Source organism: Amblyomma maculatum, chromosome 11, assembly GCF_055883805.1.
Source record: "Amblyomma maculatum isolate TAMU_Amacu chromosome 11, ASM5588380v1, whole genome shotgun sequence".
Taxonomy (NCBI): domain Eukaryota; kingdom Metazoa; phylum Arthropoda; class Arachnida; order Ixodida; family Ixodidae; genus Amblyomma; species Amblyomma maculatum.
Window position 1 is genome coordinate 162,895,578 of NC_139354.1, and position 25,025 is coordinate 162,920,602.

The 25,025-nt window shown below is 45.5% G+C and overlaps 1 protein-coding gene across 1 annotated transcript in view; it reads left to right on the forward strand.

Moving 5' to 3' along the window:
• RyR (Ryanodine receptor) overlaps positions 1 to 25,025 on the forward strand; it is a 1,181,579-nt gene that overhangs the window by 536,785 nt on the left and 619,769 nt on the right. The gene's annotated exons all lie outside the window — the stretch shown is intronic.

Genomic DNA, 25,025 nt, shown 5'->3' on the forward strand with positions numbered 1-25,025 from the left:
CACACACACACACACACACACACACACACATATATATATATATATTCTCACGTGCTTCGGGACGTCAGGAAAGGAAGAAGAGGCTGGGGAGAAGAAGAAGAAGAAGAAGAAGAAGAAGAAGAAACAGAAGCCACAGTGGTGTGTGCTGGTGTTCCTTGGAGGACTCGCAGCGCTTTAGACGACAAATAAACACCCCCGTTACGTACTGAGTACGTAATAGTTGTGGTGGAGTTTGCGGTGTAGATCAACACGGATCCCCGTTGTCTTCGACGAAGCCGTCGACTCGCTGGTTTGCCACCCCTACCATCTAACATGGCTCAAGACGGCGACGCTGATCGAACAACACCTGCGGTGAGCAACTGGCAGCACTGTCGCGAGCCGCGCACATTTGGTGGAAAATCTGGCGAGGACTTCAACGAGTGGCTAACCATGTACGAACGGGTGGGCCGGTACAATCATTAGGATGCGACCGTGAAACTAGACAACGTAGTGTTCTTCTTGGAACACACTGCCCTAGTTTGGTTTGATAATCATGAAGACTCACCAGCTGGGATTGTTTCACAGAAGAGATAAAGGACTGCTTTGGCGACGGATCCGCGAAGAAGAAATGCGCAGAGCAAACGTTGATGCAGTGGGCCCAGGTACCTGGCGAGACTTGCACCGCATATATCGAGGATATTGTGAAATTGTGCAAGGTTGTAAACCCTCGATTGTCCGAGGAAGACAAAGTGGGGCATTTGCTCGAAGGTATCGCTGTAGATGTCTATAATTTTCTTATCAGAAAAGACAATTTGAACTCTACAGCTGACTTCATCAGGCACTGCCGCACTTTCGAAACCTTGGAGTTGCGCCGCATCACTCCTAAATTTGGGCGACTGGCCAACGTTACATCTGTTGCGAGCGTTGATGTCAGTGCTATGGCTGATGTGATACGCCGGATCGTGCGGGAAGAATTGCTGCGTGACAAAGATTCTGCGTGCCGGGACGAACACCAGTATGGCGGTTGCGCGCTGCAGGCAAAACCCGCGACCCCAACAACTTCCTGGACTCCGGCTTCAAATGCGTCACCCTTTGGCGAGAGCAGACAGCATAACGATTTAAGCACTTCTCGGGCACGGATGGGCCGAATAACCATCCTACACACGCCAGGTGGTTCGTCAGCCCCGATTGTTACCGCCAACCAGAACGAGTTTCCTACTCGGACGGGTGGCGCCCTGTGTGTTGCATGACCGGCGGGGCCTGCTCCCACAAGATCATCGCCCGTTTCTGATCATTTCGACTCTGGATTCATACCGCCCGGCACAGATGCGAAGCGGATCGCCTGCTTCGGACCGCAGCTTGACGCCGCCAACCCAAAGACAGCGACGTTCACCGTCTCCTCGGCGCCGTTCTTCCCCTTCGGAAAACTAGAAAGCGCGGCCGATGGGGGTGAGGTCGCCGGAAAATCAACGTTCCCAATATGCCTGTGTTTATGTTAAAGAACAAACTCGAAGTATCCATTGACGGCATCCCCACCATGGCACTAATTGACACTGGCGCAACAGTCTCTGTTATGAGTTTAGCATTCAAGAATCGACTGGGACATAGAGTGATGTTCAGCGTGAATCAAGCTGTGGTATTCCGTGGTGTTGGCGGTGAATCATTGGTGCCTTTGGGTGTGTGCTATGCGAAAGTTGTGATTGGCGGCCAAGCGTTTCGAACCGAATTCACAGTGTTGCCTCGTTCCACGCATGAAGTAACTCTAGGTATAGACTTTTTGCAACAGGGTGGTGCAACGTTAGACTGCCGTAGTGGACAGATCTCGATTAATGCTGCGTTGATGTCGGCTCTTGCAGAAACCTCGTCGCTCGATTTAGAAGCGTTTTCTGTGTCTGAAGATACAGATGTACCTGCGGTGTCCGGAGAATTCATTCAAGTTATTTCACCTACGAATTTGTGCGAGGATTTCGACGCCGTAGTGGAGCCTGGCCTGTGCAAAGAAGAGTGTCTTGATGCCTCATTGCATAGTTTCCGTCACCAGAGGTCACACCTTGCTGTGGACTGTAAACTATACAGACGAGCCAGCCGTGTTGCCTCGTGGCATGAGGCTCGTTCATTACGAGGAAAGTGTGTCAAATTACGTGGCGGCACTAAGCAACCATGCTCCTGAAGCGAAAACATCTCATTTTGCAGAGTCTCGAACCCAGGCAATGATAAACACATCTTTGGGAGCACAGGAGCGCCGAATTTTGACTGACCTGCTTTCCAAGCATGTATCGGTTTTCGACTTCACCAGAGATAATCAGCCACCGATTCCAAATTCTCGCATCCATCATTCGATTCATATTGGAATCTCTCGGCCGATCAGAGAGAAGCCCTATCGTGTGTCTCCGACCGAAAGTCAGCTTATTGATGAGCAAGTTATGACATGCTCCAACGTGGCGTTATCCAGGAACCTTCAAGTCCTTGGGCGGCTCCATCTATTCTCGTTAAAAAGAAAGGCAACACATGGCGTTTCTGTGTGGACTATCGTCGCCTTAACGCCGTCACCAAAAACGATGTGTATCCGCTTACACGTATTGACGATGCAATCGACTGTCTTCATTCGGCGTCATACTTCTGCTCGGTAGATTTGAGATCAGGGTACTGGCTGATACCGATGAACTCAAACGACGTAGAAAAGACGGTATTTGTGACACCCGATGGTCTCTATGAGTTCAACGTAATGCCTTTTGGATTGTGCGATGCGCCTGCCACGTTCGAACAATTCATGGACACCATTCTGCGCGGACTCAAGTGTAAAATTTGTTTGTGCTATTTGGACGACATTGTGATCTTCGGCAAGACCTTTCAGGAACACAATAGCCGTCTAGCCATCGTTCCTGATTGCATTGAGAGAGCAGGCCTCGTCCTCAACTCTAAGAAGTGCCACTTTGGCGAACGCCAAACAATTGTTCTTGGTTACTTGCTCGATAAGGATGGTGTTCGGCCGAATCCTCAGACGATTGCTGCTGTAACCAGCTTTACAGCACTGAAATCAGTGAAGCAGCTTCGGAGCTTTTTAGGACTGTGCTACTATTTTCGTCGTTTTGTGTCCAGATTCGCTGACATCGCATACCGTTCAATTGGACTACTGACTGCCACCTCAGATTCCTTCAGGACCTATCCTACGCCACTTCTGTCCTGCCCCCACCGACGCTTGTGGCGTGGGCGCTGTGCTCATCCCGGCACCGATCAGCACGTGATGCTATAGTCGTTCGTCTAGCAAGGCGGAGCGTAACTACACCGTTACTGAAAAAGAGTGGCTCGCAGTGGTTTTTGCGGTGCAACGATTTGGTTCCTACCTATATGGCAATGTTTTTACCATCGTCACTGACCACCATTCGCTCTGTTGGCTCGTAAATCTTCGTGACCCTTGCGGCCGGCTCGCTCGATGGGCATTGCGGTTGCAAGAGTTTAACTTCACTGTGGCATACAAAAGCGGCCGTCAACATGCTGACGCTGACTGTCTGTCATGCTTGCCGCTTTCGTCAACTGCTAGTGATGATGACAACGTTGATGACTACCTGGCGCCTATCTCGGCAACGTTTCCTGACCCTCAACTGTTCCAGACAAAACAATGCAACGATCAGACTTTGGCACCGCTCATGGTTCAAGAGATGCGCGTTTCTGCGTTCGTGCCGGCCTGCTTTACAAAAACAATTTCAACCCCTGAGGTGCACGCTTTCTTCTCGTCGTGCCGGAAAACCTCCGTATTCCCGTTCTTGAAATGATGCACGACGATACCACGTCGGGCCACTTGGGTGTAGCCCGGACCCTCCATCGCACACGGGAATGCTTTTACTGGCCGAAAATGCGTCAAGCCATTCAGCGCTATGTAGCCAGTTGTGTCAAGTGCCAGCAGTGCAAGCTCCCTACTTCCCGTCCACCGGGACCGCTGCACCCTATTGCGCCTCCGACCGCACGCTTTGAGCAGGTGGGCATCGACCTCTTGGGTCCTTTTCCGCGATCTTCTAACGGTACCCGATGGATAGTGGTATGTGTTGACCACCTCACTCGATATTCAGAAACAGCCGCAATAACCTCAGCCACTGCTTACGAAGATCCCTATTTCTTCTGCGATTTCTCGCCCTGCGTCATGGCCCTCCTCGAGTTCTGATCAGTGACCGTGGGCGCCAATTTACTGCTGAAGTTATCGAAGAACTCCTTCGTCTATGCACCTGCGATTACCGTCATACAACACCGTATCACCCGCAATCGAATGGACTTGTTGAACGGACCACTCTGGATCACAAGAACCGGGATGACATCCTCCCTTTCATTACATACGCGTATAAAGCTGCACAGCATGAGACGAGTCCGTTTTACCTCCCGTACGCTCGAGTTCTCCGCAGCTGTCTTGATACCATCCTTCCTTTCTCCCTCCACAACGAGCTTTCTATCGCCACTACTTTATGTCGAGCCGAAGAAGCTCGCCGCGTTGCCCGCCTCCGCATCCTGGACTCACAGGAACGTTCGAAGGAGCGTTATGACAACCGGCGCCCAAATGTCTCTTATGTGCCCGGTGATTGTTGCTGTGGACGCCGCTGCGCAAGCGTGGTTTAGCCCACAAGCTATGTAATTTCACGCCGCACCGAAAGTGGCGATGATCACGCCGGACCCAGGTGGCTCGGCTAAAAAGGTTCCATCCCCGGCACCTTTCTTAAACTGCTTGTCCTGGGGCTTCGTCTGCGAGGGGGGAAGTGTCACGTGCTTCGGGGCGTCAGGAAAGGAAGAAGAGGCTGGGGAGAAGAAACAGAAGCCACAGTGGTGTGTGCTGGTGTTCCTTGGGGGACTCGCAGTGCTTTAGACGACAAATAAACACCCCCATTACGTACTGGAGTACGTAACATTATATTGCTGTCCGCAAAATCTAAGCGTGATGGAGGTATCAGCGTCACTAAAAAAGAAGTTATTTTAAACCACCGGTGTCACCCATTAATAATTCGAAGGATTATTAACGATGCTCCCATAACGGTGCGCACACTCCCAGAGTGATGGGGGGTGCGGGGTAGCTGTTCCGGTCGCAAAGGAGATGCCCTCGACTTGCGTGGCAAGCTCAGCCGAATTCAACTACCTTGTAGTGACAGAAGGGGGTGGACGTTTGGTGCCAAGCTTTCGCCGTTTCAAGCCAGAGTAAGGGTCGGAGTCACAAGTAACAAACAAAACAAACTTTATACGCAGCAAGAGACGATACAGAATACACACGATCACTTAAAATGTACAGACGAGAGGTTCACAGAAAACAACGCCAAGCATGCAACTAAAGAGGTATTCAATAACACAGAGGCTTACAATACAAAACAATACACGAGAGAGTCACATAAACAAACACCAAATTGTTCACCGGTGACTGTTGCAGTCCGACGCCTCGAGAGCAGTCATGGGCAGTATCGAAGATACATGTATCTTCGATACTATCTTTAGATACATTTTGTGTATCGGTGTCAGGTATCGAGTGCTGAAAATGAAAGTATTGAAGTATCGGTATCGAAAATACATTTTTGGAGTATCGTGTATTTTAACGATACCCGATACTCTGCAAAATATTGAAGCCGCTGTGTGTCAGACACGAGGGGCATCTTTGCTTGCAGTGCATCCCGATTTCCCTCCTGCTCGAAGTTTCCTCCATCTATCCATATTTCTTTTCTTTAAAACTGGAGGAGCCAGTTGCAAGTAGGTGCTTATGAGGTTGCTTACTTGTGAGCACTGAGTGCGTACCATAAGCCGTTAACAGACACGCAGAAACAAAGAACAAAATCGACAAAAAACCCCAAAGAAGACAAACAGGCAGTAGGGACCACGCGCACTTTGTCCTTAGCTGCTATTCCACCCTTTGCAATCGGCCTCTTTCTCAGTCTCCGAGGCATGCGATTCTTGTAAAGCAGCATGCTCAGTGTGCTGACGAATTCAGTAACTTCTGCACGACCCTAGATCTCTAGACCCTTGAGCTTCGCATGTCGGCTTTGCTTGGCGGCAAGAACATAAGCGTCTAAAGGCCCAACGACATATCCTGGGCGACGGCGCTCAGCGTCGGCGCTGTCAGCGCCGTGCGCCACAAGCGGTGCGCGTCTCCATGGGACTCGGCGCTGGCGCAGTTGGCGCTCACTGCTGACGCTTGGACTCGTGCTGGTGCGTTGTTGCTGGACCTAACAAGCAGACGTTGCCCAAAACAGTTTTAACATTCACTCAATGATTTCTGCTTTTTAAAGCGTTAAGAGACGTAATTTAGACATAGAAATTAATTAGTTTACGCATTCTACTTCTGCACAAATAAACTTGCATCGTCCACATTTTTTCGGCTTTTCAGTACAATCTGCAACGCCATCGACGCAACTTCAATTTGTCCCGTTTTCCGCGACCGTAGCTGAGAATAGATTTCCGAGTTTTGTTCCTCCACGGCTGAGATCAACCGATCGGCTGCGAAAGGTTTTGCCATCACGGCCACGTGTGACGATGAAAAGCAATGACAAAAAAGTGAAAAGAAAAAAACACGCGAAGACTCCGCGCGAGCGAAAATTCCCAATCTGGAGGTCGCGGCCACCCTGTACTCTCATTGGAGTACGGCGCCTAGACGTGCGCCAATGAGAGAGAGAGCAGCTCGGCGCCTGCGTGAACGCTGACGCCGAAATCTAGCACGGACAGATCTCGGCGCTCCGCTTAAGTTTGCTGGCGTCTCATACCGTGCGCATGCTCAAACTGGTTCCTACATACGCCAACAGCGCCGAGGCTGAGCGCCGACGCCCGGGATATGTCATTGGAGTTGGGCCTTAAGGCCTCAGTCGGGCAAAATGCAGTCACCATGCTTGTGGTTTTCAGGGTTTGATTCGAAACAAATCTTTCTTCCACTAGACTATTTCTGTAAAAACTATTACGTGTAAAATATTAAGAAATACATGACGTAGAAGCTATGTTAAAATGTTTTTGAAATATGCGAATTGATTGACGCCATATTAGCCACTCTCTCTTATAAAGAACAATTCTTTCTTTTGTCTAAACCAGACTAAGTTATCGAGGGACGCTAGTGAATCTTGACTTTGTTAAAGGGAAGCTGAAGAATTTTTCGAATTCATTAAGATGCTCAAGTGTGGATGTGGGATCCTTATAAATCATGCGGGTGAAATGTTTTTGCAGATTCATTACTTAGGAGCGACGTAATCGCCGTTTAAATTTGCGTGGTAGCTACGCCCCCCGCCGAGCGCTGCTGATGACCCTGACGATGCGAGCCGAAACCGGAAACCACGGAGTGGTGACGTGAAAACTGGTGATCGTCGATTCGCAGCCTCCGCGGCCGCACTTCTTTCTGCCTGCATAAGCTGCCTTGTGCTTTTTGTTGTAAGGTACAGAAATGTGTACAGTATGGAGCGACCCATCATGCCGGCGTTGCTGCACGAACACCGGCGGCCGCGATCTTTCATTATTTCTTGCGAAATAAGAAGCTTTACGCGAAGTGGGTCACTGCTGTTAAGCAAAACGATTTAAAGCGTCAAGACAACAGTGCTATACTACCTTTGCTCGCCTCAAAATTCATTCATTGTATCTCTGAATGCAGTTCGACAAAAAAAGTATACTTATCAAAGGACGTTTCCAATACGTGGAGATGCTGACACTTCGCGTTCGTTCGAGTCAAAATCACCGCTTGTGCCAGCATCGTTTCTTTCTTGGGGAGGTTTGCTGTTTGCAATAGACCGATACCACCGACCGATTTGAGCATGCGCCGGTTTTCCGGAAGTTGCACCACCGCCATGTTTGTTGCAATCGGCTGGTCAGCGCGCGCACATGCGACTACACTCTCCGCAATTCCACTTCACAGGAACTCAACGCACACTTCCCATACCTCATTGCCGAGAAAAATTCGTTGCCATCATTACAGTGACTGTTGATGCAAAGCAAGCGCTGTAGGGGCCTTAATTTTTTTAAACAGTAGCCTCGTTCAGATTATTCAGCCTCGTTCAAATTTTAGATTATGTAATTAATCAATTATTTAGTAAACTACTTGAAAATGAGAAATTGGAAAAAGGCATTTAAAATTTGTCATGATGGTCTCAATGAAAAGCCAGTGTTTTATGATCTAGTAAACAAAATTGAAAGTGTGTATTTGATCAAATAATTGAAGTAACAAAAACAAAAAAAACATGGCGTTCAAATGTGCTAAATTTCATAAAACGAAAAGTCAATGCTTGATATACTAATCAAGAAAATTTAGAGGGGGAAACTGACCAAATATTTATTCGAAATAAAAGAAAAATTGAAAAATTATGAAGATGGGTCAAATCACAAATTGAAAGGTAAATCCTTGATGCAGCGGTGGCGTAGCGGTAGAACATCCGCCTCGCATGCAAGAGGACCAGGGCTCAAATCCCGGTGCCACGCAATTTTTCACCAGATAAAAAAAAAAAAGTCTGCGTGTCGATAAAATTGCATAAACAGGTTTGGGGTGCGACCTGATGCCGGTGAACACCTCCGGCAACGCACTCCCTCACCAGAACAGGAGTTGGTAACCCTGGTGCAGTAATTGGCCGCAACCTCTCATGATTAGTTCCATAAAACCCCGGCCCTCAGCCACCAGCGGCTGCGGAACAACTGACCACGGCGGCGGTCAGACCTGTGACGCAGCAGAGGGTGCTAAGAATTTCTGGCTCCGCTGGACAGGCCGCCATTGGAAACTGACCCTGGCAATGTTTAACGTTAGAACCCTAGCTAGTGAAGCTAGTTTAGCAGTGCTGTTAGAGGAACTAGGGGGTATGAAATGGGATGTCATAGGGCTTAGTGAGATTAGGAGGCCGAATGAGGCATGTACTGTACTGAAGGATGGGTATGTACTGTGTTATCGAGGTTTACCGGAGAGGCAAGAACTAGGAGTAGGTCTCCTTGTCAATAAGTATATAGCGGGTAATATAGATGAATTCTATAGTATTGATGAGAGGGTGGCAGGCATCGTAATTAGGCTTAATAAGCGCTATAAACTGAAGGTTGTACAGGCCTATGCACCCACATCTAGTTATGATGACCAGGCAGTTGTAAGCTTCTACGAAGATGTAGAATCGACAATGCGAAAAGTAAAGACGCAGTATACTGTACTAATGGGCGACTTCAATGTCAAGGTAGGGAAAAAGCAGGCAGGAGAACAGGCAGTAGGTGACTATAGCATTGGCTCTAGGAATGGCAGGGGGGAGTTACTAGTTCAGCTTGCAGAGCGCAATAACCAAAGAATAATGAATACCTTCTTCAGCAAACGGAAGAACCGGAAACTGTCATTGAAAAGTCCTAACGGGGAGACTAAAAACGAAATTGACTTCATACGGTGTTCAACCCCCGCCATTATGCAAGATGCAGAAGTAATCGGGTAAGTGTCATGCAATGACCACAGGCTGGTGAGGTCCCGAATTAGCCTAAATCTGAAGAAGGAACGCGACAGATTACTAAGAAAGAAACCCATCAACGAATTAGCGGTAAACCCATCAACGAAGAGGGCAGAAGGTTCAAGATCTCGCTACAGAATAGATATTCAGCTCTAACCGACGATGACGACATTACCCTAGAAGCAATGAAGAATAATTTCAGAGATATCATTACTTAGTGCGCTGTAGAAGTAGGCGGTAGGATAGTTAGAGAGGATACCGGTAAGCTGTCTAAGGAGACGAGAGATTTGATTAAGAAACGCCAGAGTATGAAAGCTTCCAATCCAACAGATCAGAGAGAATTGGCCGAGATATCAAAGCTAATCTATAAGCGTAAGGTGGCCGATATAAGGAAGTATAACATGGAGAAAATTGAGCATGCTGTAAAGAACGGCGGAAGCCTCAAAACGGTAAAGAAGAAATTGGGCTTAGGCAAATACCAGATGTATGCGATAAGGGATAAGGCGGGCAATATCATCACGAATATGGATAAGATAGTCAAAGTAGCCGAGGAGTTATATACAGATCTCTATAGTGGCCAAGATCTCTATAGTAGCCATAATGTTTGCATTCTTCCATGGTTCCGGTACCGTCGATGAAACCAGGCACTGCGTATACAGGGTGGCCAGTTTTTCTAGCACGATATCCCCCCCCCCCCCCCCCCGTCTTTTAGCAAATCTGTAGTTATCTGATCCTCTCCAGCTAATTTCCGCCTTTTCATAGTTTCTAATGCTTTCTTGACCTCGTCCTTCGTCACTGGTGGAATGTTTGACTGTTTTTCCCTACCGCCAATCACATTACGGTCCTGACTTTTTTGGCTACTGTAGAGATCTGTATCTCCTCGGCTACTTTGACTATCTTGTCCATATTCGTGATGACGTTGCCCGCCTTGTCCCTTATCGCATACATCTGGTTTTTGCCTATGCCCAATTTCTTCGTTACCGCTTTAAGGCTTCCCCGTTCTTTACAGCATGCTCAATTTTCTCCATGTTATACTTCCTTATATCGGCCACCTTGCGCTTGTTGATTAGCTTTGATATCTCGGCCAATTCGATCTGGTCTGTTGGATTGGAAGCTTTCATACTCTGGCGTTTCTTAATCAAATCTTTCGTCTCCTTAGACAGCTTACCGGTATCCTCTCTAACTATCCTACCGCCTACTTCTAACGCGCACTCAGAAATGATATCTGTGAAATTATTGTTCATTGCTCCTAGGGTAATGTCGCCATCCTCGGTTAGAGCTGAATATCCATTCTGTAGCGAGATCCTGAACTCTTCTGCCCTCCCACCCACCGCTAATTCGTTGATGGGTTTCTTTCTTACTAATCTGTTGCGTTAATCTTACTAATATACATAGCATAGCCCTTATACATAGCATACATAGCCCTTATACATAGCATTCATTGATTACGAAAAAGCATTTGACTCAGTTGAAACTTCGGCATTAATGCAGGCATTGCGAAATCAGTGGGAAGATGAGCCGTAAGTGAAAGTGCTGGAAGATATATATAGTGGCTGCACAGCAACCATAGTTCTGCATAAAGAAAGTAACAAAATTCCCATAAAGAAAGGTGTTAGTCAAGGAGACACGATCTCCCCAGTACTATTCACAGCTTGCTTAGAGGAAGTATTCAGAGACTTGGAATGGGAGCAGTTAGGGATAAGGGTAGATGGAGAATACCTCAGTAATCTGCGATTTGCCGATGACTTTACCTTGCTAAGTCACTCGGGGGATGAACTGCAAATTATGATTGATGACCTAGACAGGAAACGTAGAAAGGCAGGCTTAAAGATCAATATGCAGAACACTAAGGTAATGTTCAACATCCTCGGGAAGGAACAGCAGTTTACGTTAGGTAGCGAAGCAGTGGAAGTACTAGGCGAATATGTCTACTTAGGACAGGTAGTAACCGCAGTTCCGGACCATGAAAAGGAAATAACGAGAAGAATAAGATTGGGATGGAGCGCATTCGGCAAGCACTAGCAGATTATGACTAGCAGCTTACCGGTTTCGCTCAAGAGGAAAATATACAACAGTTGCTTCTTACCTGTACTCACCTATGGGGCTGAAACGTGGAGGCTAACCAAGAGGGTTCTACTTAAGTTAAGGACAATACAGAGGGCTATGGAACGAAAAATGATAGGGGTAACATTAAGAGATAGGAAGCGTGCAGAGTGGGTCAGAGAAATAACTCATGTTACCGACATTCTAGCGGAAATTAAGAAGAAGAAATGGACATGGGGAGGACATATGCGAAGAGAGGATAAACGATGGTCGCTGAGGGTAACAAACTGGATTCCAAGAGAAGGAAAGCGTAGCAGGGGGCGGCAGAAAGTTAGGTGGGCGGATGAGATTAAGAAGTTCGCAGGGGTCAAGTGGATGCAGCTAGCACACAACCGGGTTAAGTGGAGAAATATGGGAGAGGCCTTCGCCCTGCAGTGGGTATAGTTAGGCTGACGATAATGATGATGACGAAATGCTTGATGACGATATGAAAAAATTAAAGCATATAAGTGACCAAATAAATATCTCAATGATTGTATGAAATGAAAAAGTGCACCTAAGGATGTCAAACTGATTTTGACACCTGTGAACCACCTTTTTTATAACACAAGATTTTCAATTATTTCAATTAATTTTTGACCAATTACGCACTCTAAATTTTGTCATTTAGCGCCCTCTAGCATTGACTCTTCATCCCAAGCGTTTTGACACCTTTAAACCTCCTGTTTTGGATTTTTACTTTTTTCAATTATTTCAGTTAATTAACCAATTACACATTTTAAATTTTCTTGATTAGCATCATCACGCGTTGGCTTTTTATTTCGAGCATTTGACACCTTTCAACCCCACTTTTCTAATTCTTGATTTTTAAAATATTTCAATTACCTAACTGATCAATTACACACTAAATTTTACTAATGCATGATCAAGCATTGGCTTTAAAGTACAAATAATTTTGACACCTTTAAGGCCCCGTTTTTTTAGTTTTTATTTTTTTTTAATTTATTTACGCATTCAAAATTTTCATAAACAGAACCATCTAGCACTGGCCTTTCATTCGGTTAATAGGACACACAAGTTTTCATTTTTCAATTATTTCAACCAATTAGGTGGCAAATTACACTAAATTTTCTAAGCATCATGAAATTGTATTTTCATATCTGAGCGTTTTGAGACTATTGAACCATCCATTTTCCTGTTTCTTTTTTTCCTTTTTGAATCAAATAATCACATTGATTCTATTAGCTCATCGTCGCCTATCAAATACCAATCAATTATCAATCAGTGGACAAATTTCCAGCGTAAGGATTTTGCAGCCCTCTTTATTTCTGACATGTGGTGCCGACAACTATTACTTCTACTACTACAACAATGCCGACGGCTTTTCGGCCGAACGAGCTGTATAAGCTATTGCATAAATACATGAAACTAGAGTAATATATGTGCTATGTGCTGTTACAGCGCCCAGGAAGGAGACAGATGAATTTTCCAATGCACTCAGGCATACACACGAAGGCTGTCCGGGCGGCCGGACATGTACCAGCATGCACCGCGACAGCGGTGGCGTCGTGAAACTGGGATCGGTCTATTGGTTCGAACATATAGCGCATGCATGACACCTCCGGGTCCATGTGTTCCATCGTCATATAAAAAGCATCAAACCACCGTGCGCCGCGCTTATGTGCAGCGGCGGGAACGGCGCCGACCTAGCAGACACCTTTGTTGACGTCACGAGAGGCCCAACCAATCACAGGAGGCAGCGCGCGAGCTGGCCCGTGGCTGCTGCTTGACTTTTTGCCAAAATAAAATACGTTGGCGCTTTCCTTTGCCTAATTTCGACGAGAAATTGAAATTCCGAGGGTGGAAAATGGTGCACCTCTTAATTTTTCTGGGAAGCATCTAACTACCTTCAAGATCCTCGAGTCGACGCGGCTATACTTCCCTCTTCTGGCCCCTTCATCAAGAGTAACCGTGCGACTAATTAAGAGAAGCTTTTCTTATTTGCCTTGAACTGATTAGAACGTTCAGCCATTTTATTTTTGTTATCCTCTAGATAATAACACAGATTGAGAGCTTCAAAAGTCTGCTATCGCACTAATATCAAAATACCGGCTCAGTTCCCCAAGCGCACGCAACACTGAGCCTTATAGCAAAGGGAAAACGGAAGGGGTCATTGGGTAATTAAAGTGTGGTATATGAAATGGAAAGCCACAAATCAAGTTCCAGATTTAATTTTATGTTGCCAAGTGCTCACAGGGTGGTTGGTACGAAGAACACTAGCTTAAAGAAATTGTTCGCTAGGCTGCTTTTTGAAGCTCTGTAACCATGGCTTCCACTCAATGTGAAGTTCTGACAAGGCTAGCTGCCCTGACAGCGGAGCTCCAATTAATCCGTGCTGACGAACTTATTTAAGCCCGTTCAGAAAAACAAAAACTGCGATATAGGTACCACTGAAAGTTCTACAAAGCATGGTAAAGTATTCCAGCTTCGCTAATAATATTACCGCCTTTATCGCATTGGGATTTCAGAGATGTATCGAAGTATCGAAGATACAGTATCGAGTATCTGTATCGGAAATCGATTTCGCTTCAGTATCTTGTATCGATATCGGAAATACCATTTTTGAAGGCATCGAGTATCGGTATCGAAGATAATTTTTTCAAGCATCTTGCCCAGCCCTGCTCGAGAGTCCCGATGCGGCCGCCATGCAAGACCCCTCGTATGTCTGTGGGCTTGCCAGCAGCGCGTGATCCCCGGAAGTCCAGCTGTAGCACTTCCAAACAAGCCGCAATTACTGACTGAATGACGAAAGCGGCGCGACCTCCATAAATTTATTTATTAATTTATTCATACTGTTAACCCTTACTGAGGGTCATGACAGGGAGGGAATCAACAACACATATAAAATCAATAACACATCTAAAATTTCAAATGACAGAACACAGTAACAAACACTTTGAGTTACAATTATACAAACAACATCTCAGAAAGCTGCTGAGCTGGATCAAATGACACAGAAAGCAAAAAAGCACATACAAAGTAATAAATAGTACGCGACGCACGGGGGACGACATGTTAGCGTTCATTAAAGTATTGGTCTAGACTTTTCTGGAATGCTGTTTTACTGGCACTTTGTACAATATGAGTAGGCAATTTATTCCAGAGCTCTATCGCGTCAGGAAAAAAAGAAAAGCGAAATACGTTAGTGCGAGCGAAGTACGGCCGTATGGTTGCATTATGATTCAACCTGGCGCTATGCTTAGCAGGTGGGTGGAAGTGCATTTCTTTATTTATCTTTAAATAAATAGGGCGCCCCGCGTCTTTCTGTTAAGACGCGCCAAGGCTAGCGCGTGCACACACTTAGCTTCGCTTGTTGAAGCATTCGCTTTTCCTCTCGTCTCGAGTCTACATGATGATGGAAAACCAACTAGCCGCCATTACAGCATTGCTATCTTCAATGTCAACTGCCTAATGCTAACCACTACTCAATGGACCTTCACAACCGCTTCAGCGCTCTCTCTATCGCTCTGCTGCTACACTGTTTACGACCTCATTCTCCATCCTCTGAGCTTGAGTGCACCAAACGTCCTGTCGCGGACGCCAGAATAATTGTCACCCGTTAATAATTAGAAGGATTATTAACGATGTGCCCTTAACGGTGCGCACACTCCCAGACACTCTTAGAGTGAGCGAGGTTGCTGTTCCGGTCGCAAAGGAGATGCCCTCGACTTGCGTGGCAAGCTCAGCCGGAATTCAACTACCTTGTAGTGACAGAAGGGGGGTGGCTGTTTGGTGCTCAGCTGTCGCCGGTTCAAGCCAGAGTAAGGGTCAGAGTCAAAGTTAACAAACAAAACAAACTTTATATACAACAAGAGACGGTATAGAATACACACGATCACTTAAAATGTACAGACGAGAGGTTCACAGAAGACAACGCTAAGCATGCAACTAAAGAGGTAATCAATAGCACAGAGGGTCACAATACAAAACATACGAGGGTCACATAAACAAACATCAAATTGTTCACCGGGCACTGTTGCAGTCCGACGCCTCGAGAGACACGATGTGGCCGCCATGGAAGACGAGCGCCGCTCCCTCGCAGGTCTGTGGGCTTGCCAGCAGCGGGTGATCCCCGAGAGTTCAGCTGTAGCACTTGCGAACAAGCCGCAATCACTGGTTGACTGACTAAAGCGACGCGACCGCCGCGGCTGTCTGTTAAGACGCGCCAAGGCGCTTCGCTTGTTGAAGTGTTAAAAAGCATGAACTCACAAGGGAGAAAAAGAACTAGGAAACTAACTAGTAAGTATGCTAGTCACAAGGACGGAGAAATAAAGAGCATTAAGCAACAGGTGAAAAAAACAGAAGGTAAAAATTGGATAAATTCAATGGACAAGAAACAGAGTGTGGAATTATGCCGAAAGTGAAAAATGCAGATCAGGAAGGAATATTTCTTTGATAACTCAAGAGGCAGTGCCCTACTTTTTGAAGCTAGATCAGGGTGCCTTAGAACAAGCAGCTACAACAAGAAATTTAACAATGGAGATGACGCATGTGCTGTATGTGGAAACTCCAGTGAAACAATTGACCATATTATACTCGAATGTAATGGTATCCATCCGGAAGTTGGTGCAGACGCAATCACTGTTCCTGAAGCTCTGGGGTTTAGAGATACCAGTGGCCGGGTGAATAAACCGGCGATGGAAGCTAGCAAAAGACGACTGGAAGATTGGTGGCTTAAAAGCAGAGAAGTGACATAATGTTAGTAATGTAGGAACAAAAATTTAATAAATAGAATGATGGTTTAGTTAACCATTCTAAATCAATAATTAAGATATATGGAGAAAAATGAGCATGATAGCTACTGCTACCACCCCGTTTCAAAGGGGACGCTCCTATATTGAAGGTTGAAGGTTTATTTCCGCAACTGGTGTTGCGAGGACAGCCAGGGAAAAAGCTGTATAAACAGCTTGAGAGGTCCTGGCTTGCTCTTACAGAGCAGCATTGACGGCGGCGGAGTACAATACATCAAACAAGATGAGAGGAAAAAAAAAACATCGTCGGCACAAAGAAAGAGACGTACTTTTAGTACGCAGTGCATTGTACTTGTACAGTACAATACTACATGAACATTTGGGGCAATTCTTTCAAAGAAATATTGATTAAATCTATATTTTCGGAGCAGTACAACTGGTTCAGAAGGGTCGGTAAGGTATGCTGCAACATTTGTTTGCCATAGTTTGTGCGACATTTCTTAACATGCCAAGGTTCTGCTGCGCGGGTATCATGCACAGTTCTGCTTTGCTCTAACCCAGCAAGTGTAAGTAAGAAGTCATCCTTTTTCATTATGGCGAGTTTATATTTATAGCACAGCCTATAGTGATACATGAAATTGACCCGAATCAAATCGAGCGCGCTCACCGCCTCGGCCGTTATTCTACAGATCGCATAAGGCCAATCATTGTAAAATTCTCATCATCCAAAACCAAAGAAACCATCCTCTCTTATGGCAAAAAGCTTAAAGGCACAAATTATAGCATTGGTGAGGACTTTTCCCCTGCGGTCCGTAACGTTCGAAAACAGCTAGTTACCTACGCACGAACAATAACAGATAAATTCGCCTTGCGTTTTAAAACCCTGCACATCGGTCCTAAGCGTTACACCTACGACGAAGCTTCACAAACCATAAAAGAGATTAAATAGCAGTCATTGCGTCAACATTCGGCAAACAGTCCTAAACATGCACCGCAACCTACTCTTTCTTTATCAGCGATTTTCACGAATATCCGCAGTTTTATTTCAAAGCGCGACATCGTTTCTAATCTGGTCTTATCATCATCCAGCAACTTACTAATCTTGACAGAAACGTGGCTGCACTCTGACATCTCTGACAGGGAGGTCCTAACTGACTTGCCAAATTTTCGTCTTTTCCGCAAAGACCGTAAAGACAAGAGGGGAGGGGGAGTACTCATTGCAACTAGGCAGGAGCTATCATGCACTTACATTAACTTGTCATCAGATATCGAAATATTGTGGATCTTACTTCACTCTTTACCACACTCAGTTCTCATTGGCGTTTGCTACAACCCCCCTAATAACAGTTCAGATTTCCCTCGTAAATTTAACAATGCATTGAATGAAATCAGAATCAAGCACCCTAATGCCACCATTCTACTATTTGGCGATTTCAATTTTCCTACCATCAATTGGGAGACTCTAACAGCTATGGGTAACAGCGATGCTAACGAATTTCTGGATATTTGCCTTAATTTCAACCTCGTACAAATAATATCCGAACCAACTCGTGTAACCCATGACTGCGCTAATACCCTCGATCTCATATTGACGGACCGTCCTGATTATGTTAAATCTGTCACATATCATCCAGGTATCAGTGATCACAAAATAATACATGCATGTTTCACCATTAAACCCTTTTCTCGCATAATCAATAAGCAAACAATTAAACTATATGATAAGGGAAACTATACTGCCATTAACAACGGTCTTCGCGCGTTCCAACTTTTTTTTGAGTCAAACTATAACCAAAGAACAGTTCATGACAACTGGTCACTATTCAAAAGGAAAATTGAAGAACTGGTTGAAAAATTTATTCCTAAAATGACCGTACGAAACAACCAACAAAACCCATGGTTCACCAACACATTAAAACGTTTGGAAAACAAAAAGAAACGCCTTTACCGCTCAGCTAAAAACCAGCACACTGACAACTCATGGAATAAGTATTACGAGGCCGAGAAAGTATACCTAAAGAAAATTCGTGAAGCCAAACGCACCTTTTTTCATTCCGATTTACCTAAAATGCTGACCACTAACCCCCGGAAGTTTTGGCAACTCATTAATCCACAACATGCGCGTACCATTTCAATCGCTGATGAGTCAGGTGAAACAATCTCTGATACAGACTGCGCCAACATATTTAATGAAGCGTTTTCATCCGTATTTACTAACGAATGTGATCCACCTCTTTCTGTACAACAGACATTTATTCACCACCCTATTCCTCCCCTAATATTCTTTCCTGCAGGAATCTTATCATTGATCGAAAACATGAAGCTGTCATCTTCTGCCGGTATCGACAATATCAACACTAAAATACTGAAAAACACCAAAGACACATGTGCGTCCTTATTGTCATTATTGTTCACGCAGTCACTACTCACAGGCCAACTACCCAACGATTGGAAACGTGGGAAGGTCGTTCCAGTCTTTAAATCAGGTAACAAGAACTCGCCATTAAATTACCGCCCCATTTCTCTAACCAGCGTACCCTGCAAAATCATGGAGCATGTTATCTATACCCATATCATGGCCTTCCTTGATTCTAACAACTTTTTTCACCCCGCGCAGCATGGGTTTCGTAGGGGCTACTCTTGTGAAACCCAACTGGCTATTTTCGTGCATGACCTGCACATTAACCTGGATTCTAATCAACAGTCCGACGTCATATTTTTAGATTTTGCTAAAGCCTTCGATAAAGTACCCCACAAACGCTTAATGATAAAAACTTTCCCTATTAAATCTGCACCCCAACATTTTAAAATGGATTGAAGAGTTTCTAACTAATCGCTCCCAGTTTGTTACTATTAACAATAAGTTCTCTAACTTCCTTCCGGTGACGTCAGGTGTTCCCCAGGGATCAGTACTTGGCCCCCTACTTTTTCTTATATACATCAATGACCTACCAACACATGTAACCTCTAACATACGCATGTTTACTGACGACTGTGTAGTTTATCGTACCATCACTGGTCCCACTGATCAATCAACACTACAAAATGACCTTAATGCTGTACATAACTGGTGTGACCACTGGCTAATGGAACTTAACCCACATAAATGTAAACTTTTATCCTTCCACCGTCGTCGTAATCCTCTTATTTTTTCCTACGTAATCTCTGGAGTGCCCGTACAACCTGTTCAGTCATATAAATATTTAGGCGTAACACTTTCTAGTGATCTTTCTTGGAATTTGCATGTAACTAACACAATATCATCGGCCAATAAAACATTAGGATTCTTAAAACGTCATCTACATCGCGCGCCTCAACATGTTAAACTCTTAGCCTATAATTCACTCGTCAGGTCTAAACTGGAATTCGCGTCACCCATTTGGAACCCCCATCAAGCTTACCTCATTAATTCTCTCGAGTCCGTTCAAAATCGCGCTGCCAGGTTCATCCATGCCCTGTATTCTTATGATGTTAGTGTCTCTGCCCTAAAAACAGCCTCAGGTTTATCATCACTATCTCTCCGTCGTCGCACTTCAAGCCTTTCTTTATTCCATAAAATATTCAACAGTCCCATGCGGGCAGCTCCTTATATTCTTCCCCCAGCACGCATATCACCCCGCACCAGTCATCGCCTGCTCGTCGCCCGTCCATTGTCACGCACCGTTACCTTTTCGAATTCCTTTTTTCCCCGCGCAGCTGCAGACTGGAACGGCCTTCCAGGTGACATCGCTGTTATCACCTGCTCATCCAAGTTTCTTGAAAATGTCAAAAAATATGTACAATAACTATGTTTTTATAATGTTTCCCACCCCTTATGTAACACCCCTTCCTGGGGCCTTTAAGGAAATAAAATGAAATGAAATGAAATGGACTTCATTTGTATAACGTTGTGTTGATGGAAAAGGCTTGCAGTGTGGAAGAAATACGGCACTTTACATGCAATGCGTATAATGCGCTTTTGTAAGACAGTGAGTTTGTTAATATTTTCAGCTGTTGTTGTTGCCCACACCATACATCCGTAGTTGGCTATGGAAGAGAACAAAGAGTGGTAAAGTAACATGTTAACTGACGTAGGAAAATTAAAGCAATTTCGGCGCATGATACCAACTGTTCTGGAAAGTTTCTGAACTACGTAATTAATATGATCATTCCACGACATATCTGCTGCAAAGTAAACGCCGAGAGTTTTCACAGACTGCACAAATTCTATTCTGGTATTGTTTAATTCAATTAGAGGAGGTTCAGAATGTTTATGACGTGGGTGAAACATGACTGCTGCAGTTTTGCTAACGTTAATCCTTAAGTGATTATCAGCCGCCCAAGTATTTATTTCTTTTAAGGTTTTATTAGCTCGATTTGCGAGATCAGCTGTTGAAGTACCCGAAAAAAACAGGCTAGTGTCATCTGCGTAAATTATGTACTCTGCAGTGCTGTCGATGTTGACAATATCATTAACATAAAGAACAAAAAGAAATGGACCCAAAATGCTCCCTTGCGGAACGCCAGAAGCTACCGCTTTCAACTGGGAGCATTCACCGGCAATACTAACAAACTGAGTCCTATGTCGCAAGTATGAGGAAATCAGCATATGAGCTATGCCTCTGATGCCGTAGTGATCCAGTTTCTTAAGCAGCACAGAGTGATTAACAAGGTCAAACGCCTTTGAAAAATCTAAAAATAATCCGAGTACCATGTTTTTTGATTCACAATTTTTTAGTATGAACTCTTTCTGAGCAAGGAGAGCTAACTCAGTCGATCTGTTTTTACGAAAGCCATATTGAGCGGTAGTGATAATGTTTTATCTTTCGATCCATATTCAATCCATCCATCCATCCATATTCAATCCATCCATCCATCCATCCATCCATCCATCCATCCATCCATCCATCCATCCATCCATCCATCCATCCATCCATCCATCCATCCATCCATCCATCCATCCATCCATCCATCCATCCATCCATCCATCCATCCATCCATCCATCCATCCATCCATCCATCCATCCATCCATCCATCCATCCATCCATCCATCCATCCATCCATCCATCCGTTCCCTTTTCCTCCCGTCGAGCCGCGCGTCGTCATTGGTCAGATGCCGTCGAACCTTCTAGAGACGGCTGGCATCTTCCAGACTGATGAATCATCGTCATCGCCGGGTGATGAGAAAGAGGGGGACGCGTACAAAGCTCTCTCGCTCTGGGAAGGAGACTTTTTCGAGAAAGACGTAGCCCCCTTCGATGCGACGCCGTGCCGGCTTAATAAAAATGTGCGCCGATTTCATGACAGCTCTTAAGAAGGGTATTGTTAAAACCTCTTGGCAAATCCTGCTTACATGAAGTGACACATGTCTGGCTGCAAACACTGTTCCCTGTGAAGTGGTCACTTCTGTTTGCCCAGTGATGAGTGTAAAGGAGCCGCAGTGAAGAACCGCAAGAGCTGTTGTCATTCCATATTACCAACAAATCTACCACCGCTTAAAAGACGCCTTCTAGTTTTTATTGCTTCCAAAAATTGGCTGACGTGTGCAATAAGGTGCAGGGAAAGCACATGCAGAAATTCAGCATCAAGCACATAGGCAGGTTCGTCCCTTGGGAGAGTGCCGTCGTTTACCGGATACCGCTGTCCTGTGTCAAAAGCAACATAAGACAAATTGGTTGTTGTAGAAATATCACACTTCAGAAGCACCACGCACGAATAGGCGCACTGGCGGGGGGTGAGCAACTGGTGTAGTTCTGTTTCACAAAACCGTAGCGTGCGGCTCGGTTCCCTGGAACGATAATCTTCAAGAAGTCCGCATCCAAACTCAGCAAAAAAAAAAAAAAAAAAAAGCATATTGTGTTAGTATTTGAAACCTCGGTAGCCTTATCCGATAACTTAAGGAGTTTAACTATATCTGGATAGAAAGCTTTCCCGCACACGCTAGTGCCAGTATATTCGTACTTTGCCAAGATCAGCTTCACTGTAGAGGTGAACCACGTTTATATCGGCTTTCAACGGCTCCTTATCGAAAGCATGGTTTTCTGTGCTTGGTACGTCACGACATAAAACGAAAAAGTGGTGCCGGTTTAAGGCTGCAGAAATAGCGAACCCGCTGCCTCAAAGCCACGCAGGCTGCAATTTGTTGGATTTGGTTAAAATGACATGTTAGCTGAGAATGTTACAAGTGTCCCTACATTTTCTTAACATAAAGATGGCTAGCTGAGGATTAACTATTTGTATGCATGCCGCCAAAGCGAGAGTCGCACCAGAGAGTGCCAAATTTCTTGCATCAGTTCAGTTCAGTTCAGGCGTTCAGTCGTGTCCGACTCTTCGTGACCCTATAAACCATGTCACGCCACGCTTTCCGGTCTCTCACTATCTTCTTAACATCACATAGCTTCATCTGCAATGCCTCGAGAATGCCATCTAACCATCGCGTTCGCTGCCTACCCTTCTCCGGCGACCCTCAACCTTTCCCAACATCAAATCTTTCTCCAGCGACTCCTCTCTTCTCATCTGATGACCAAAGTAGCTGAGCTTTAACTTTAGAATTTGACCCTCCAATGAGCAGTCAGGGTTTATGGTCGACAATATCGACTGATTTGATCTTCTGGCAGTCCAAGGAACTCTTAAGAGTCTTCGCCAGCACCACAATTCAAACGCGTCAATTCTTCGGCGGTCAGCCTTTTTCACAGTCCAACTCTCGCATCCAAACATCACAACTGGAAATACCATAGCACGGGTTATACGGATCTTGGTTGGCAGACTAATGTCTCTGCTCTTTACTGGGCGGTCAAGGCTAACCATTGCTCTCTTTCCCAGAAGCAGGCGTCTCCTAATTTCATGGCTGCAGTCTCCTTCCGAGGTAATCTTGGCGCCCAAGAACAGAAAATCTGTCACAGCTTCCACTTCTTGTCCATTGATGCTCCAGGACTTGATAGGGCAAGACGCCATGATCTTCGTCTTTTTAATGTTCAGATTAAGCCCAAACTTCTCACTCTCTTCTTGTACGCGCATCAGAAGCCTCTTGAGTTCCACTTCACTTTCTGCCATTAAAGTGGTATCATCCGCATATCTAAGGTTGTTGATACGTTTTCCAGCAATCTTCACTCCAGCTTGCATACTAGCTATTAAAGCGTCTGCCAGGTCCCAACAAAAGCAAGACTTCGGGAAAAAAAGCTTTGGAGGGTTTGGGTGACACCTACTCTCGAACGCACAACACTACAGCGCCTCACACTCACTCCAAGACTTAATACTAACAAAGCAGACATTTGGGGTTGAATTAAACCCAATTTGCCGTAGTCATAGTATGTCCTTGGGTCTCTAGCTGGCAGGTTGAATTTATGACAGCACTGCTTTTCGAGCACCTAATTCCGCTTAGCCATTTCTTCGGAAGGCCTCCTTTCTTCCGTGGGTCCGCCGTGTTGTGCAAACGGTTAATCGCTTCTCGTGTGAGTGAGCTGCATGCCGGCTTTCAGATAGCGGCCTTTTTCTGCCTTGTGCACACCAAGCAACGAAAGCCGCTACTCATACTAGGCCGGAACGACATTGCATTGGGTTGAGTACACACGTGTTCTAGAAGGCTGTAGCCGGGGCGCGCCTCAGCCTGCACGCCCGCGAGCTTTGGCTGGCGGCGCTTCGTTTGACGGCTGACTCACCACAATAACAGTAAGCCACACTGTTTGGGAGGCGACAGATAAAGTACAAATCAACCAAGCGTGCGCTGTGCTTTGCTCCCTGTGGCAATGCGCAGACGACAGGCATGACTCCCCCACAGCGCGGACAGCTGTCGCTAAAAAAGCTGTGTGAAAAAAAAAAAAAAAAACATACGCTCAGCGGGAAGACCACGCACATAGTAACGCTGGCCCGTGGCCGGACCCAAACAGTGGTTGTGGCTAGTGTTATCAGATCTCACTGAGGCGCCGGATGGAGACATGACTGCATTTGGCAGCACTGCTCTCAGAACGGTACGCACGCGTTCACCGCCGTTTGTTCCTTTCCCGCTCTCCCTGTCCAAACGGTGGGTGTTGCTTTAACCCAGTCTCAGAAAAAAAAAAAAAAAAAAAGCAACGAACGGCAAAAACTACTGGGCAAGCTCTTTATAGTTGGTGTTGCTCGTGCACTGTTGCAAATTCTATATGCTCAAGGACGACTGTGTACAATGTTCGTGAATAAGTGTCCATTACGGCAGTGTCCTCGGATATTTTCGGGAAATGCGCGGTCCAAATGAAGGGTGTGTACAGCCTCATGCAGGTTCGAGGTGTTTCATTATTTCGCTGCTCTTACCTTCACAGCGCAGGCAATCCTGTTTCCGGTATATGCGGGCACTGTCTGGAATGAAGCAGGTCATGAGATGTGAACACAGGCGAAATGATGCAGAGGGCGGATTCGGGCTAATTGGCGCATATGTGTTATTTTTCTGTCCCTATGCTAAGTGCTGCCATTTTTTTTTAATTATATAAGCGAACCTATATTTAAGCACACTCTCCAGGAAGCAGTCAAACCTTATATGCGAAATGCTGGTCTGTTCACCTTGCACGTCGTATACTGCTCTAGTTAGGCGCTGTCACGTTCTGGTCTCGTCTAACATTAATAGGAATCGAAAACGTCACGACAGCGGTGCAGTTCGTGAAAATCAGAAGCGAGTTACGTGCTTCAATTTGCGTACAATTCAAGAAGCGTAGCTTGTTGGTGAAAAGCGGCGAAAAGAAGACGCGTTAGCAAGGAAGGAGGACGACTTGTGCACTCCTTCCTTCTTAACGCGTCTTCTTTTCACCTTCAATTTGCGTTTTCTGCTTGTTCCTGGAGGAAGTCGGGATCGTTGGTGCTACCGAGGTGCCGTGTCCAAAAAAAAAAAACCTATTTTTACGT